Below are 16,128 nucleotides of genomic sequence, written 5' to 3'. Positions count from 1 at the left end.
TTAGTTCAGAAAAGTCACCAAACTAAAGCAGAACAAACCTGGGGAGAGGGAAGAATCTGGTTTCTGGAGCTTCAACATAATATTCAAAATGTCCAGTTTTCAATAAAAATTTTAAGGCAAGCAAAGAAATAAGAAAGTATGGCTTATACACAGGAAAAAAGACAAAGACTTTAAACAGGTATTTAAAATATGTTCAAAGAGCTAAATAAAGAAAACCATGTACAGAGAACTAAAGGAAACCACAAGAATGAGGTTTCATAAAAAAAAAAGAGAGAGAACATCAACACAGAAAAATTATAAGAAACTAAATAGAACTTCTGGAGTTGAAAACTACAATAACAAATAAAAAATTACTAGAGTAAGTTTTCTTATGCAATAGCACAATCCCCTTCCCCACCTTTTGAGGGAAAAGCTTGCATACTTATTTTTCATATGAACTTTAGAATCATTTTGTCTATAATAGTCTGATTAGAATTTTATTAAATTCTGCAACTTAATCAGCATTGATATTTTTATATTAAGTTTTTTGGCCAGTAAGACAGTGTATCTATTCTCTTGAAATTGTTTTAATTCTGTAATACATAAATAAATCAGGACTTTTTACCAATAATAGCTGGCTAGATTATTTGAACCAGTCTTTGTACTAAAAAATAAAATATTTTACAAGAAATCCTTAAAAGCAACAAAGGGTTGACAAGAAAGTAAAGTGGGAATTCAGGCAGCAAAGTACAACTTTTAAACAATGAAGCAGCCTTTTGTCTATTAGGTTTCTTTGGGGTTGCTCCTTGGATGCTTTATGGAACAAGAGGCACAGAAGTAGAGGTGGAAAAATGAATAGAAAATCTTACCCACTCTAAACCAAGAAGACCTTTAAGGGCTAGGCTGTAATTGCTCAGGGTAATTATATGCTCAGGGTAGAGTAAACCAAAAGTAACCCTCACTTCCTACCATGCAAATTGAGAAGAGATGGATGGGAACAAGGACACTGTGACTATAGCTGATTCTCCTGTGGATAGGAGGAAGCAAGTCTCCTCAACCTTGGGAGGTCGAGAACATCCTAGGTGGTGAACTAACTATGAAATGGTCCTGAAATGGCAGTGTCCCCAGTGCCAGTTACTGTTAAAAGCAAAGGTTAAACTCCCTGAGAGGAAGGCACATTCATTCTAGGCCTTAGGACCTCCACAAATAATTTTTTAAAAAATTATTTTTAAAGGTTTTATTTATTTGTTTTTAGAGAGAGAGAGAAATACAGGGGGAGAAACATCAATCAGTTGCCTCTCACATGCCCCCAACTGCAGACTTGGCCCACAGCCCAAGCACGTACCCTGATAAGGGACTGAAGAGGCGACCTTTCAGTTCCCAGGCTGGCACTCAATCCACTGAGCCACACCAGCCAGGGCTCCACAAATAATTTAAGGACAACAAGCAATATATGATTAAAGATAACCAAACCCAAAAGGTAAAAACAAGGCACAATGAGCAAGCAGCACAATTTATAGAGAGCATTGTCAGACCCATACCCAATTGCAAATATTGGGATTAAATAACACATGAGAAAACAAATGATTATTGCATGTAAATCTTGAAAATATCCCAGAGAAAAGCAAAGTATAAAAAGTGCATAGAAGACTGGGACAAAAGGCAATACGACATCTAGATATATAGAAATCACAATGTAAAAATACAGTAAGTTTGGCAGCAGATCAGATACAATAGAAGAACTGGAAGATAAAAGACTGTCCAGAAAACATCAAAGACAAAAAGACAGAAAATACAAAAAAGTTTTAAGCAATGCAGTGGACAGAATGTCAACTACCAAGTTCCAGAAGAGCACAAATGGGACAGAGGCACAATCTGATTATTCTAGATCTGATGAAAAATATCAACCAACATGTTTAAGAAGACCAAGAATCTCAAAGCTAGCTACAAATCACAATATAATATAAACTGCAGAAAATGAGAGAATTCTTAAAAGCAAAAAACCAACCATTAAAAAAATATATCTATGGGAATATATATTAAAAATATATTTTTTAGCCCCAGCTGGTATAGCTTAGTGGATTGAGCACGGGCCTTTGAATCAGAGGGTGGTTGCTGGTTCGATTCCCAGTCTAGGGCACATGCCTAGGTTGCAGGCTGGGTTCCCAGTGGGGGGCATGTGAGAGGCAACCACACATTCATGTTTGTATCCCTCTCTTTAGCCTTCCCTTCCCCTCTCCCTAAAAATAAATCTTAAAAAAAAAAGACTCAACCTAAAACACACACACACTTAAAATGAGATTCAACCTTTTAAAGTTTATTTATTGACTTTTTTTAAGAGAGAGAGGAAGGGTTGGGGTGGGGAAAGGCGGGGGGAAGGGCAGTGGTGGTGAGAGGGGGAGTGTGTGAAGGGGGGAGGGGGAGAGGGAGAGGGAGAGAGAGAAACAGTGATTTGTTAACGCTTATTTATGCATTTATTAGTTGACTCTTGTACGTGCCCTGACCAGGGACCAAACCCACAACCTTGGCATACTGGAACAATGCTCTAATCTACAGGTGGCAAACACAAGGCCCATGGCCGAATCTGGCCCTCAGCCTTGTTTCATCCGGCCCAGCACCTTGTTTCTTTCTACCCAGTGGCAGCACGGAACCCTCAGTTAACTGTTAAGGAGTTATGCAGTCTTAAAATTACATTTGGCCATTTGAAGGCAACTGCAAGGCTGATGTGGTCCCTGGTGAAAATGAGTTTGACACCCCTGATCTAACCAACTGAGCTAGCCAGCCAGAGCAGAAACATTTTTAAAATGAGACAAGAAAAATCAGCTGCTTTTCAACACAATAAAAAGTAAAACTAGCCCTGGCTGGAGTAGCTCAGTGGATTGAGCGTGGGCTGCGAACCAAAGCATCACAGGTTCGATTCCCAGTCAGGGCACATGCCTGGGTTGTGGGCCAGGTCCCCAGTGGGGGCCACATAAGAGGCAACCACACATTGATGTTTCTCTCTCCCCCCTCCCTTCACCTCTCTAAAAATAAATAAAATCTTAAAAAAAAAGTAAAACTACACTGAAAGAAAATAACTGCAACCCCCAGAATGTTATATCCCTGCAGAAAACTGCTTTCAAACAGAAATAAACCAGGAAATTTCCATCCTTATATTCAGGAATAATTTCAATAACAAGAACTATGTAATTCCTGAAGGTAAATAAATCTAAAATTATATGAGCTTGGCATGATTTAAACTAGTACATTTCTTTTAAAGAGAATTTTAATGACAGTTTCTTTAAGCCAAAACTGACAACAAATGCCAGGATAAAAATGGTAAAATAAATTTGTAAAATCTCAAATGCTTCAAAACTAGTCTTTAACAAGATTTATTTATTTTTTTCTTGTTATGATAGGTCTATTCAAGTTTTCTACCTCTTTGGTTAATGGTGATTTATATTTCATTAAAATGTTATTTTCTCCAGAATTTCAATTTTGTTATAAAATGACAAAGACTGTACTTTGCACAGAATGCCACTATTCTAATTTTCTTATTCTTTTTTTTTCACAGCTAATTTGATTTTATGTTTCTCTTTTCCTTGATTAGGCCTACCAGAGATTTAGGGGGGGAAAAAAATTCCAGCTTTGCAATTTGCAGAACAGTGAGTGTACTAAATTCATATATGTAAAAGAGGGGGATCTATGTGCATGTGTCTTCATGGTTTACAAATGCAGAAAATCTCTAAAAAGATATAAAAGAAACTGAGAAGCAAATCGTATCTGATTAGACTTGTATCTAGAATATATAAAGAACTATTGCTACTTGATAATAAAAATATAAACCACCCAATTTAAAAACGGGCAAAGGACTGAATAGATAGTTTTCCAAAGGACATATAAATGGCCAATAGATACATGAGGAGACGATCAACATCATTAACCAGTAGGGAAATTCAATGAAAACCACAATGAGCCCTGGTTGGTGTGGCGCAGTGGATTGAACACAGGCCTGCGAACCAAAAGGTGGATTCCCGGTCAGGGCACATGCCTGGGTTGCAGGCCAGGTCCCCGTAGGGGGTGTGTGAGAGGCAACCACATATTGATGTTTCTCTCCCTCTTTCGCCCTCCCTTCCCCTCTTTCTAAAAACAAATAAAATCTTAAAAAAACAACAACAACAACAAAAAAACCCCCAAACAAAACAACAACAAAACATACCCCAAACCCCACGAGACACCACTTTACACTAGAATGGCTAGAAAACATGTAAGTACACATAAACTTGTGCACAGCAGTATTATTTTCAATAGCCAAAAAGTAAATACAACCCAAAGGGACCTAGTAAATAAGTGGATAAATACAATGTGGTATGTCTACACAATGGAGTATTACTCATGAAAGACGTGATACATTATAACATGAATAATGAAAACATGTCAAGTGAAAAAAGCCACAAAGAACTACATGTTGCATGATGGTTAAAACTACATGTTGCATGATGGTTAAGGGGTATATGGTTTCTTTCTGAGGGTAATTAAAAATGTTCTAAAACTGATTGTGGTGATGAATGCATAACTGTGAATAGACTAAAAACACTCTACTGTATACTTTAAATGGGTAAAATGCATGGTATATCAATCATAGTTCACTAAGAGTTGTTTAAAAAACTATGAATATTGGTTTACCTACAGGGAGAACGAGGTGGCTGGAGATATTTTTCTTGTATCTTTTAAGTTTTGGATAGATTACCTATTAAATAATTCAACTTTAATAAACAAAACCCATGGTCTTGGTTGTATTCATCTTTTCTACTTATTTTTATTTAATTAACTTCAGTTTTCACACTTTATTTTTCCTTCCTTTCTACTTAATTTCAGCCAATTTGCTGCTCTTTGTGTTTCAAGTTGAATAATGTTTATTTTCAACCTTTCACTTAATGAAAGTTTTGTGCCTATAAATATTCCCTAGAAGTTTTTATATAGAGTATATTTCTTATCAATTTTAGTTAATTACAAATTACTCCTTAATTTATAACGAGCCACAGATTCGGAAGCATATTTTTCTTTGTTTTGGAAGATTTATTTATTTTTTAGGGAGAGGGGAAAGGAGAAAGAGAGGGAGAGAAACACTGATGTGTGAGAGATGTATCAACTGGCTGCCTCTCACACACACCTACCTGGGGACCTGGCTGGTAACCCAGGCATGTGCCCTGACTGGGAATCAAACCTGCAACCTTCCAGTTCGCAGGCTGGCACTCAATCCACTGAGCCACACCAGCCAGGGGTCCTTTTTTTTTTTTTTTTTTAAAGAATATTTTTCTTAATCTCCAAGCAGTTAAAGTTCTTTTGGTTATCTCTTGATGCCCTAATTCCTAGTTTTATTATGTTATAAAATGTAGACAAAAAAGCCTTTACTTTTGGGATTTATTAGTTTTGTTTGCAGGGAACTACAGTTGATTTTTGTAAAATATTCCTGGGGCCTTAAACGAAAAAATGATTTCTATTTCTAAGATACAAAGATGATGTGTGTATATACATATATATTAGGCTGATTTTTTAAATTCATCTGTTAAATTCTGAAAGTGATGAAATCAAATTCTCTACTCTAAGTTAGATTATTCGACCTAAATAATCTGTCTCGTAGGGAATTAACATTTTTGACAACTGATGTTTGGTTGGCTTTATGTCTTCCATCATAATTTTATATTTGGTTTATTTTCACATTGTATTCTGGCAATGATCACTGCCCTACTTTAAATGATTTTCTTAAAAAAAAAATTAAAAAAGCTTTATTTTTTATTTACTTACAGACTACTGAGGAATCAGTGTTTTTTCTTTTTCCAGTTTGAGATATAATTGACATCAGCACCATGTAAGTTTAAGGTGTACAGCATAATGATATGACTTACATCTATTGTGCAATTAAACTTTTGAATACTTTCCTGTCAATTAAAAATATATTCTATAAACCCATATCCAATTCAAGACATTCAGAATGCTTTTCCTTCTTCAGTATACCTAACCAAGTCCCTGATCCAAGACAAGGCAAGATTTTTCAAATGATTTTACTTACCAACTTCCTCCCCCACACCCATCTCCTAAGTTCTGTGGAAATAGATTAGCACTGTTAGATCCACATTATTAGGTTTTCCCTTACAGTATTTATCTTTCCATAGAATTTTTAAAATGCAGACTTAAATTTCATATGATCACCTGTTTATGTTTACTGCTTATCACTGTTTCCCTAACTTGACATCTGTTTTGGTTTAACAGTCCTACAGGTAACCTGATATCTATTTCTAAGCCACTTTAAGTCTTCTGCCTTTATATTTTAATAAGTGGGACAGATTTAGACTTTTGTCACTAATCTACAAACGTTACAGCTTTCACTATTATAAAAAAACTAATTTTTGTTCTTTTGTAAACATCCTGTTTAGGTGACAGCCTAACACTTAAATTCAGAAATGTCACCAGATTTTGGTTAGGGGAGAACATTTTTTCTTTTTTTTTAAATTGTTGCCTGGCACTTTTAATTTATAAACTCTTATCTTCAGCTGTTCTCCCCCAAATCTTGAAATGCCTCCTACCTACACATAATGCTTTCTAGCAATGTCCTTTCTTTCATATTCTGCATAAAAATTTAAAATATGTAAATCTTTTAAGTTTTTGAAACCCTCCCCTTTACCTTGTAAAAATTCTTATTAAAATTCTAATAAAATTCTCTTCCATCACTCTAGCCTGGTGGCTCAGTTGGTAGAACCATCGTCCTGTATATCAAAAACATTGCAGGGCTGCTCTCCGGTCAGGGCACATACATAAGCTGTGGTTCAATAACCTGTCGGTGTGTATGGGTGGCAACCCATCAATGTTTCTCACACTGACGTTTTTCTTTCTGTCTGTGTAAAATCGATAAACATGTCCTCAGGTTAGGGGTTAAAAAAGCTCCCTCCTGTCTCTTTCTTTAATGTGACTCCACAGTCACCATCTTTACTTCTGACAGACTCTACTTTGAACTACTGTGATTCCTTAACCTTACATACATATCTTGTATCTTAGCATACCAGTTGTAAGAGACCTTCAGCAGTTAGTAAGAAAGGATAAAGAAATTTTGTATCAACTGGTTTTCCACTCAGAAATTTGTGAGGAACCTTGAAATTCTGGTTTAATGTTGGGCAGTATAAAATAATGATTAAAAGTACGAGCTCTAGATCCCTTGGGCAAGTAATTTAAGTTCTCCGTGTCTCAGGTTCCCCATCTATAAAAAGGATAGCAATAAAAGTACCTAAGTAGAGAGCCTGGCAAAGGAAAGTATTATCTTAGTGCTCATTAACCATTTATAGCAATGAAAGGTTTTTAGAAAAGGTATTTGGTAAAAATTACATGTCCATAAACCTGTAGGTGAAATAATGTCACAGAAAAATCCCAAAGACTATACAACCCTAATCTAAACTGCGATGTAACAAGGGTGATGACGTAAAGGTACGAGTAAGGATTGCTCAGCACTACCTATCATCACTGGTGACAAAAATTCATAACAATAAGTTTTCTTATTATTATGCTCTCCAACAAGAGGATATATTCCTGGTAAATAAACATTTATGTACCCAACATAGGAGCACCTAAATATGTAAAGCAAATCTAAATGGACATAAAAAAAGGATAACAATTTACAGTCATAGTAGGGGATCTCAATACCCCATTGACATCAATGGATAGATCTTCCAGACAGAAAGTCAACAAGGAAATGGTGGACTTAAATGAGACACTATATCAGATGGATTTAATTGATATCTTTAGAGCATTTTGCCCCCCAAAAGCAGACTACACATTATTTTCAAGCACACATGGAACACTTTCTAGGGTAGACCATGTTAGGTAGGACACATAGTAGGTCTCAATAAATTTAAGACAACTGAAATCATATCAAGCACCTTCTCTGACCGTAATGGTATGAAACTAGAAATCAACCATAAGAAAAAAACTGAAACACACACAGTCATGGAAGCTAAATAATGTTACTAGAAGGTTAATAATGAGACCAAGGAAGAAATCAAAAGTTACCATGAAACAAATGAAAATGAGAACAAACCAAAATCTATGGGACACAGCAAAAGCAGTCCTAAGAGGAAAACTCATAGCATTATAGGCCTACTTCAGGAAACAAGAAAAACTAAAGTAAACTAACCTATCACTGAAAGAACTGGAAAAAAAACAAAACAAAACAATAAAATAAGATCAACAAACCTTTAACCAGACTCATCAAGAAAAAAAAGAGGGTCCACATAAATACAATAAAAAATGAAAGAGAAGTACAATGACACCAAAGAAATACAAAGAATTTCAAGAAAATATTACTAACAACTATATACTAACAAACTGGACAATCTAGGAAAAATGGGTAAATTCCTAGAAACATACAATCTTCCAAAACTGAATCAGGAAGAGTCAGAGAATCTTAATAGACAGATTACAACTAGTGAAACTGAAGCAGTAATAAAAACAAAACAAAACCCAAATAATAAAAGCTCCAGACTGGGTGGGTTCACAGGTGAATTTTACCAAACATTCAAAGAACTAACACCTACCCTTCTTAAACTATTTAAAAAAAAATCAAGAGGAGGGCAAACTCCCAGGCTCACTTTACAAGGCCAGCACTACCCTACTTCCAAAACCAGATAAAGACACTACAAAGAAAGAAAATATAGGCCAATATCCCTGATGAATATAGATGCTAAATTCTCAACAAAAATATTATCAAACTGGATCCAGCAATACATTAAAAAGTCACATACCACGATCAAGTGAGATTTATTCAGGGGATGCAAGCTTGGTACAGTATCCACAAATCAATAAATGTGATATACCACATAAACAAAATGAAGAACAAAAACCATATGATCGTATCAACAGATGCAGAAAAAGCATTTTATAAAATCCAGCTACCTGCCCCAACCAGGTAGCTCAGTTGATCAGAACATTGTCTGGATATGCAAAGGTTGCAGGTTCAATCCCCAGTCAGGGCATATACAAGAATCGAACAATGGGTCCTGGCTGGTGTGGCTCAGTGAATTGAGTGCCGGCCTGCAAACCATAGAGTCGCCAATTCAATTCACAGTCAGGGCACATGCCTGGGTTATGGGTCAGGTCCCCAGTAGGGGGCTTGTGAGAGGCAACCACACATTGATGTTTCTCTCCCTCTCTTTCTCACTCCCTTCCCCTCTCTCTGGGAATAAATAAAATCTTTAGGGAAAAACAACAACAACAACAAATTCAAACAATGAATGCACAAATAACTGGGACAACAAATTGATGCCTGTTTCTCTTTCTCTCTGCTCCCCTCTCCTCAAATCAATAAATAAAAATTAAAAAATAAAATAAAATAAAATCCCATTTATGACAAAATCTCTCATTAGAGTGGGAATAGAAGGTGCATATCTCAATGTAATAAAGGTCACACATGACAAACCCATCATACTCAATGGGCAAAAACTAAAAGCATTTATTTTAAGATCAGGAATAAGACAGGGAAGTCCACGTTCACCACTCTCATTCAACATAGTACTGTTAAGTCCTAGTCACAGCAATCAGAAAAAAATAAAAGGCACTGAAATAGGAAAGGAGGAAACAACATTGTCATTACTCACAGATGACATGATACTGTGCATGGAAAACCCTCAAGACTCCACTGAAAAGCTACTAGATCTAATAAATGAATTTGGCAAAGTAGCAGGGTACAAAATTAACATTCAGAAATCAGTAGCATTTCTATACACCAATAATGAATTGTCAGAAATAAAAATTAAGAAAATCCCATTTACTATTGCAACAAGAACAAAGAAAGAGGTACTTAGAAATAAATTTTTTTTATTTTTTTATTTTAATCATTGTTCAAGTACATTTTTCTCCCCCCTACTCCCATTCCAGCCCACCCACCCAACCCTCCCCTCTTCCCCCCATTACCAGAAATAAATTTAACCAAGGAGGTAAAAGACCTTTACTTGGAAAATTATAGGACAATAAAGCAATTGTAGAAGGTGCAAATAAGTGGATGCATACACTGTGTTCATGGATGGATAGAATGAACATCATAAAAATGTACATACTACTCAAAGCAATCTACAGATTCAACACAATTCCCATTTAAATACCAATGGCATATTTCACAGATCTAGAACATTCTAAAAATTTATATGGAGCCAGAAAAGATCCCAAATAGCCTCAGCAATCTTGAGAAAGAAGAACAAAGTTGGAGGGATAGCCACTGTAATCAGAACAGCCTGGTGCTAGCACAAGAACAGGCATATAAATCAATGGAACAGAACAGAGAGCACAGAAATAAACCCATGCCTACATGGGTCAATTAGTATTTGACAAAGGAGGCAAGAGCATAACAATGGAATGAGGTCAGTCTTCAATAAATGGTGCTAGGAAAACTAGAAAGCAACATGCAAAAAAAAAAAAAAAAAAAAAGAAACTAGACCACCAACTTACACCATTATACAAGAATAAACTTAAAATGGATAAAAGACTTAAATATAAGCAGTGAAAACAAAAATCCTAGAAGAAAAATCTCGTAACAATATTTTTTTGCCAATGTCTCCTAGAGCAAGGGAAATAAAGAAAAAAATAAGTAAATGACACTACATTAAACTACATAGTTTCTGCACAGCTAAAGAAACCATCAACAAAGTGAAAAGGGAACTCACATATAGCGCCACAAAGCTGTGAAGCAGGTTGCTTGACCCTGGCAAATACCTAAGCCTCCATCCACCCCTTACAATATAAACAGGTGCACCAAGAAAGGGAGTCAAAACAGCTCTACCTAATACACAGAAACTAACACAGGGAGGCTGCTAAACACAAAGAAATATGGCCCAAATGAAAGAACAGATCAAAACTCCAGAAAAAGAACTAAGCAAAACTAAGATAGCCAACTGATCAGATAGAGTTCAAAACACTGGTATAAGGATGCTCAGAAAACTCATTGAGTATGGCCAATGCATAAGGGAAGAAATAAAGGCTACACTAAGTGAAATAAAAAAATATCCACAGGGAGCCAACAGTGAAGGGAAGGAAATCAGGGCTCAAATCAATGATTTGGAACATAAGGAAGAAATAAACAGTCAACCAGTACAGAATGAAGAAACAAGAACTCAAAAAAACGAGGAGAGAATAAGATGACTCTGGGACACCTCCAAAAGTGCCAACATCCAAATCATAGGGATGCTACAAGGGGAAGAACAGCAAGGAATTGAAAACTTAGTTGAAAAATGAAAGAAAACTTCTCTAGTTAGGTGAAGGAATCAGACATACAAGTCCAGGAAGCATAGTCTCCCAAACGAGTTGGACCCAAAGAGGACCACATCAAGACATATCATAATTAAAATGCCTAAGGTTAAAAATAAAGAATCTTAAAAGCAGCAAGAGAAAAGGCAAAGTTACCTACAAAGGAGTTCCCATAAGACTGTCAGCTGACTTCTCAAAAGGCAAGAAGGGACTGGCAAGAAGTATTCCAAGTGGTGAAAAGCAAGGGCCTACAACCTAAATTACTATATCAAGCAAAGCTATCATTTAGAATGGAAGGGCAGATAAAGTTGCTTCTCAGACAAGATAAAGCTAAAGGAGTTCATCATCACCAAGCCCCTATTGTATGAAGTGTTAAAGGGACTTATTTAAGAAAAATAAGATAAAAACTATGAATATAAAACAACTCACAATTATCAACAACTGAATCTAAAAAACAAAAACAAACTAAGCAAACAACTAGAACACGAACAGAATCACAGAAATGGAATTATATGGAGGGTTATCAGCGGGAAGGGTAAAGGGGGAGAATGGGGTAGTACAGGGATTAAGAAGCACAATTGGCCCTGACTGGTGTGGCTCAATGTATTGAGTGCCGGCCTTTGAATTAAAGGGTGGCTGGTTTGATTCCCAGTCTAGGGCACCTGTCTGGGTTGTGGGCCACATGCCCAGTAGGGGGTGCATGAGAGGCAACCACACATTGATGTTTCCCTCTCTTTCTCCCTCCCTTCTCCTCTCTAAAAAAGAATTAAAAAAAGAAGCATAGTCGGTAGGTACAAAATTGACAAGGAGATGCTAAAAATAGTATAGGAAATGGAGAAGCCAAAAAACTTAAATGAATGACCCCTGGACATGAACTAAGGTGGGAAACTGTGGGAGGAAGGGAGGACATACCAGATGGAGGGAGGCAAAGGGGGAAAAAAATAGGGACAACTGTAATAGCATAATCAATAAAATATACTTAAAAGAAGGGAACCTACAGTATGGGAGAACATACTCGCCACTGATTTATAGAACAAGGGTTTGATTTCCAAAATATATACAAAAAAATTATACTACAACACCAAAAGACAAATAATCCAATTAAAAAAATGGGCAAAGGACCTAAATAGTCACTTGTCCAAAGAGGACATACAAATGGCCAACAGGCATATGAAAAAGTGCTCAATATCACTAATCATCGGAGAGATGCAAATAAAAACCACAATGAGATATCACCTCACGTCTGCCAGAATGGCTTACCATCAATAAATCAACTAACAACAAGTGCTGGTAAGGAGGTAGAGAAAAAGGAACCCTACTACAATACTGGTGGGAATGCAGTCTGGTGCAGCCACTGTAGAAAACAGTACTGAATTTCTTCAAAAAATTAAAAATTTTTTGAACTGCCTTTTGACCAGTAATCCCATTTCTGGGAATATATTCTAAGAATCCTGAAACATCAATTTATTTTTTTAAAGACTGTATTTATTTATTTTTAGAGAGGATAAGGGAGGGAGAAAGAGAGGGAGAGAAACATCAATGTATGGCTGCCCCTCATGCACCACCTACTGAGGACCTGGCCCACAACCCAGAAATGTGCCCAAGACTGGGAATTGAACCCACGACCCCTTGGTTCACAGGCCAGCATTCAACCTACTGAGCCACACCAGCTAGTGCTGAAACACCAATTTAAACCAATATGTACCCCTATGTTCATAGCAGTGTTATTTACCATAGCCAAGATCTGGACACAGTCCAAGTGCCCAGCAGTAGATGAGTAGATAAAAAAGCTGTGGTACATTTACACAATGCAATACTATGCAGCCGTAAAAAAGAAGGAAATCTTACCTTTTCCGACAGCACGAATGGACCTGGAGAATATTCTGCTAAGTGAAATAGGCCAGTCAGAGAAAGACAAATACCATATGATCTCCTTTATATGTGGAATCTAATGAACAAAATAAACTGACAAACTAGAAAAAGAGGCATGGACACATGGAATAGACTAACACCTGTTAGAGGGGAGGGGGAAGGGGGAACTAGATGAAAAAAGGTGAAAGGATTAGCCAAAGAACATATATGCATAACTCACAGATACAGACAACGCTGTGGTAATGGCGAGAGGGAAGGGGGCAGCAGGGAATGGGTGGAGGCAGGGGGAGGGGAGAATGGGTACATCTGTATTAGTGTCAACAATAAAAATAAAAGGAAAAAAACTCAAAGCACATCAGAAACACCACCCTTATTTATAAAAACTGACACAAAAAATAAGCACAGGCAATTCTAACTTCTGAACCACACCATGTAGTATAGTAACAACTGGCTAAGTGTGACTAATTTAAATTTAAATGAATTACAGTTCTATTAAAAATTTAGTTCTTTGGTTGCACATGCCACATTTCAAGTGCTCATCAAAGCTGCTTAGTAGCTATCTCACTGGGCACCACTGCTCTAAACAATGGCAAAATTAAGGGGAAAAAATTGAATTACTGGAATTGAACCTCAGGCTCTAACAATTGCAAACTATTAAGGCATCTGTACAACACCACAGATCACAAAGGCAATAACTTGGACAACTTTAGTCTTGGACTGGGTTCAAATCCCAAATACGCTACTATGTATCCTCAAGATCCTGGATTTGTCACTTAAAATCATGGGCAGCACATTATAATGGTTAAGAGCACATCATCTCTAGACTACTTGGATTTGAATTCCAGCTCTTACTAGCTGTGGAACACTGGGCAAGTTACTTCACATCTTCATTTGTTATCTTTAGTAGGTAGTACTACCACTTAGAGACATCAAAGATTAAATACTTGTAAAAGCACTTATTGAAATCGAATAATACCTAGCATTTCTAAGTGCTACAGAAATATGTGCCTAATAAAATAAAAATAATCTCTCAACCTTCTATCAGTTTCAAAGTGGGCAAGATAAAACTTGCTCTGCTTATTTCAAGGTTGTTATAACAAATTTGAAAAGTTTATAAATTACAAGAATATGTAAAAGCACAAAAGGAAAGAGGGGCCTTATTTTCAATCTTCTTGCTTCTCCCATAATATTGCTATGCTAACAGCAGACTTTTTATAAATGTTTATATTTTTTATTAAAACTGGAGCATCACACTCTAGAGTCATAAAGGGATAAAGCTGAATAAGATGCAGAGTACTTACTGAAAACAAAACAAACAAAAACAACCCACATACCATAAATTTACTCTGTTCCAAACAGGGTAGAGATTAACACCTACCACAATTTGAGCTCTTAAGGAACAATGTGTTACACACTATAATAAAAACAGCCAACCTTCCAAGCCTTGAAACCATTACCGTGAGTCTCCATCACCTAATTCTCATCCCTTAAAGAAACAAATGAATACACTATAATTTCTGTAAAGGTATCTATTTTCATTTGTCATAGACACATATTTGTGGGGGGAAATACATTTTGTTCAAGTTCACAAATAGCAAGTAATATAAACAGGCTGCTAATTTGCCTATTATTTTCGTTCATAAGCCGGAAACAGAAGCACAAACAGTAAGCACTGATCATCTTCATTTCAAATACTTATGGAGACCCCTTTCTTAATGGTGAACATAACCTGCAGGGGATGAAAATCCAAAGGCTACTGAATGAAAATGTAAACCAACATCTGATCAACTGCTCAAATGCAATTTGTGAAAAATCATGCCACCAAGGCACAAAACAAGACTACCCAGAACAGGCAAAATGGGAATTTTTTGTTGAAATAAATGCCAAAAGCTATTAGCTGCCACCGTCTCCCACGGCAAATTGGATGCCAAATTCTTTCTAGAAGTTGTGGTTTCCGTGAGATACTGGGGTGGGAAAAACAGGGAAAACAAGACAACAAAAGAAAACAGAAAAGGCCCCCTTCCGGAATCACTAGAAAATACTACTGGTTTGCTTCAACACATGTTTTCAAAAACCTTGCCATAAGCCATACATTTTTGGTGGAGGTGGGGAGTAAGGACAAAGTAAGAGAAATTAAAAGGTGACCAGAATCAAATAATGAATTGGACAGGCCCTTAGAGTTCATGGCTCAAAACCCCAATAACGAAAGGCTCTCCTATCAACATAAGAATACATAAGGGGTATCGGAAAACGAAAAAGTGGGAGAAAGAGAATCAGAACAGTACAGGCCGGTGGTCCGTTGCAAAAAGCTCCCTAGGACGTCTGCCAGCCCGCCAGACCCTCCATCCCTTTTTCTTCCCCCATTCTAGCTTCGGAAAAAGCGCGCACGCGCAGCAACTAGGGGCCGCGCGTGGCGACGCGCAGGCGTAAAGTAGGGGAGAAACAATGAGCTTTGTTGCCAGGCGGCCCAGGGGGGCAGAGGAAAAGGGTACCGGAGGGGTGTGTTCCAAGGGACTGGAGGGCGGGGGGTTGGGCAGAACGCGAGAAAGTGCCATCCCAGCAACCCTCGCGCGCCACGGAGGACCCGGATAAAGTGCAGCGAGATCCAAATCATAAATAATAATGACAATGAGAAAAAAAAGCGACGGCCATTTCTTAGAGTAAAAAGAGAGTAAGTCAGTTAAACATATCCCTCATACTCGGCTGAAATTGGCAAATAATAAAAAAGACGATATAGGGCTGGGAGACCAACAACCCAGGGGACCCTCTAGGCCCCTCGGCCGTCGCCGAGGTACCGTCCCTCGACCGCTAGTGCCGTCGCACCCTCTTCGCCGCTCCGCCCGAGGGAATCCCTCACCCAGTGCACGGCAGCGGGGACGGTAGCCAACGAGTCCGGTCGGCCTCTGCGGATCTCCACAGGCAGCGCCGCTCCCCCGCTCGACGCGCGCTTCGTCCGTCGCCTCCCTGCTCCAGTCCAAACAAACACCCCAGCCCGGAAGTGACTTAACTTCC

The 16,128-nt window shown here is 37.6% G+C and overlaps 1 protein-coding gene across 2 annotated transcripts in view; it reads right to left on the bottom strand.

The window, feature by feature from the left end:
- PAIP2 (poly(A) binding protein interacting protein 2) overlaps positions 1-16,128 on the bottom strand; it is a 25,647-nt gene extending 9,519 nt beyond the window's left edge. The window contains exons 1-2 of one of the 2 annotated variants that reach the window (XM_028527562.2): positions 15,974-16,112; positions 13,093-13,127 (exon numbers count right to left, since the gene is read on the bottom strand). The gene's annotated coding sequence lies outside the window, so the exon portion shown is untranslated. Of the gene's footprint in view, positions 1-13,092; positions 13,128-15,973 lie in introns of both variants that reach the window. The other variant, XM_028527561.2, reaches the window with a different exon arrangement.

The sequence above is a fragment of the Phyllostomus discolor genome, chromosome 13 (assembly GCF_004126475.2).
Source record: "Phyllostomus discolor isolate MPI-MPIP mPhyDis1 chromosome 13, mPhyDis1.pri.v3, whole genome shotgun sequence".
Taxonomy (NCBI): Eukaryota; Metazoa; Chordata; class Mammalia; order Chiroptera; family Phyllostomidae; genus Phyllostomus; species Phyllostomus discolor.
This window is presented reverse-complemented; position numbering and strand designations above follow the sequence as displayed.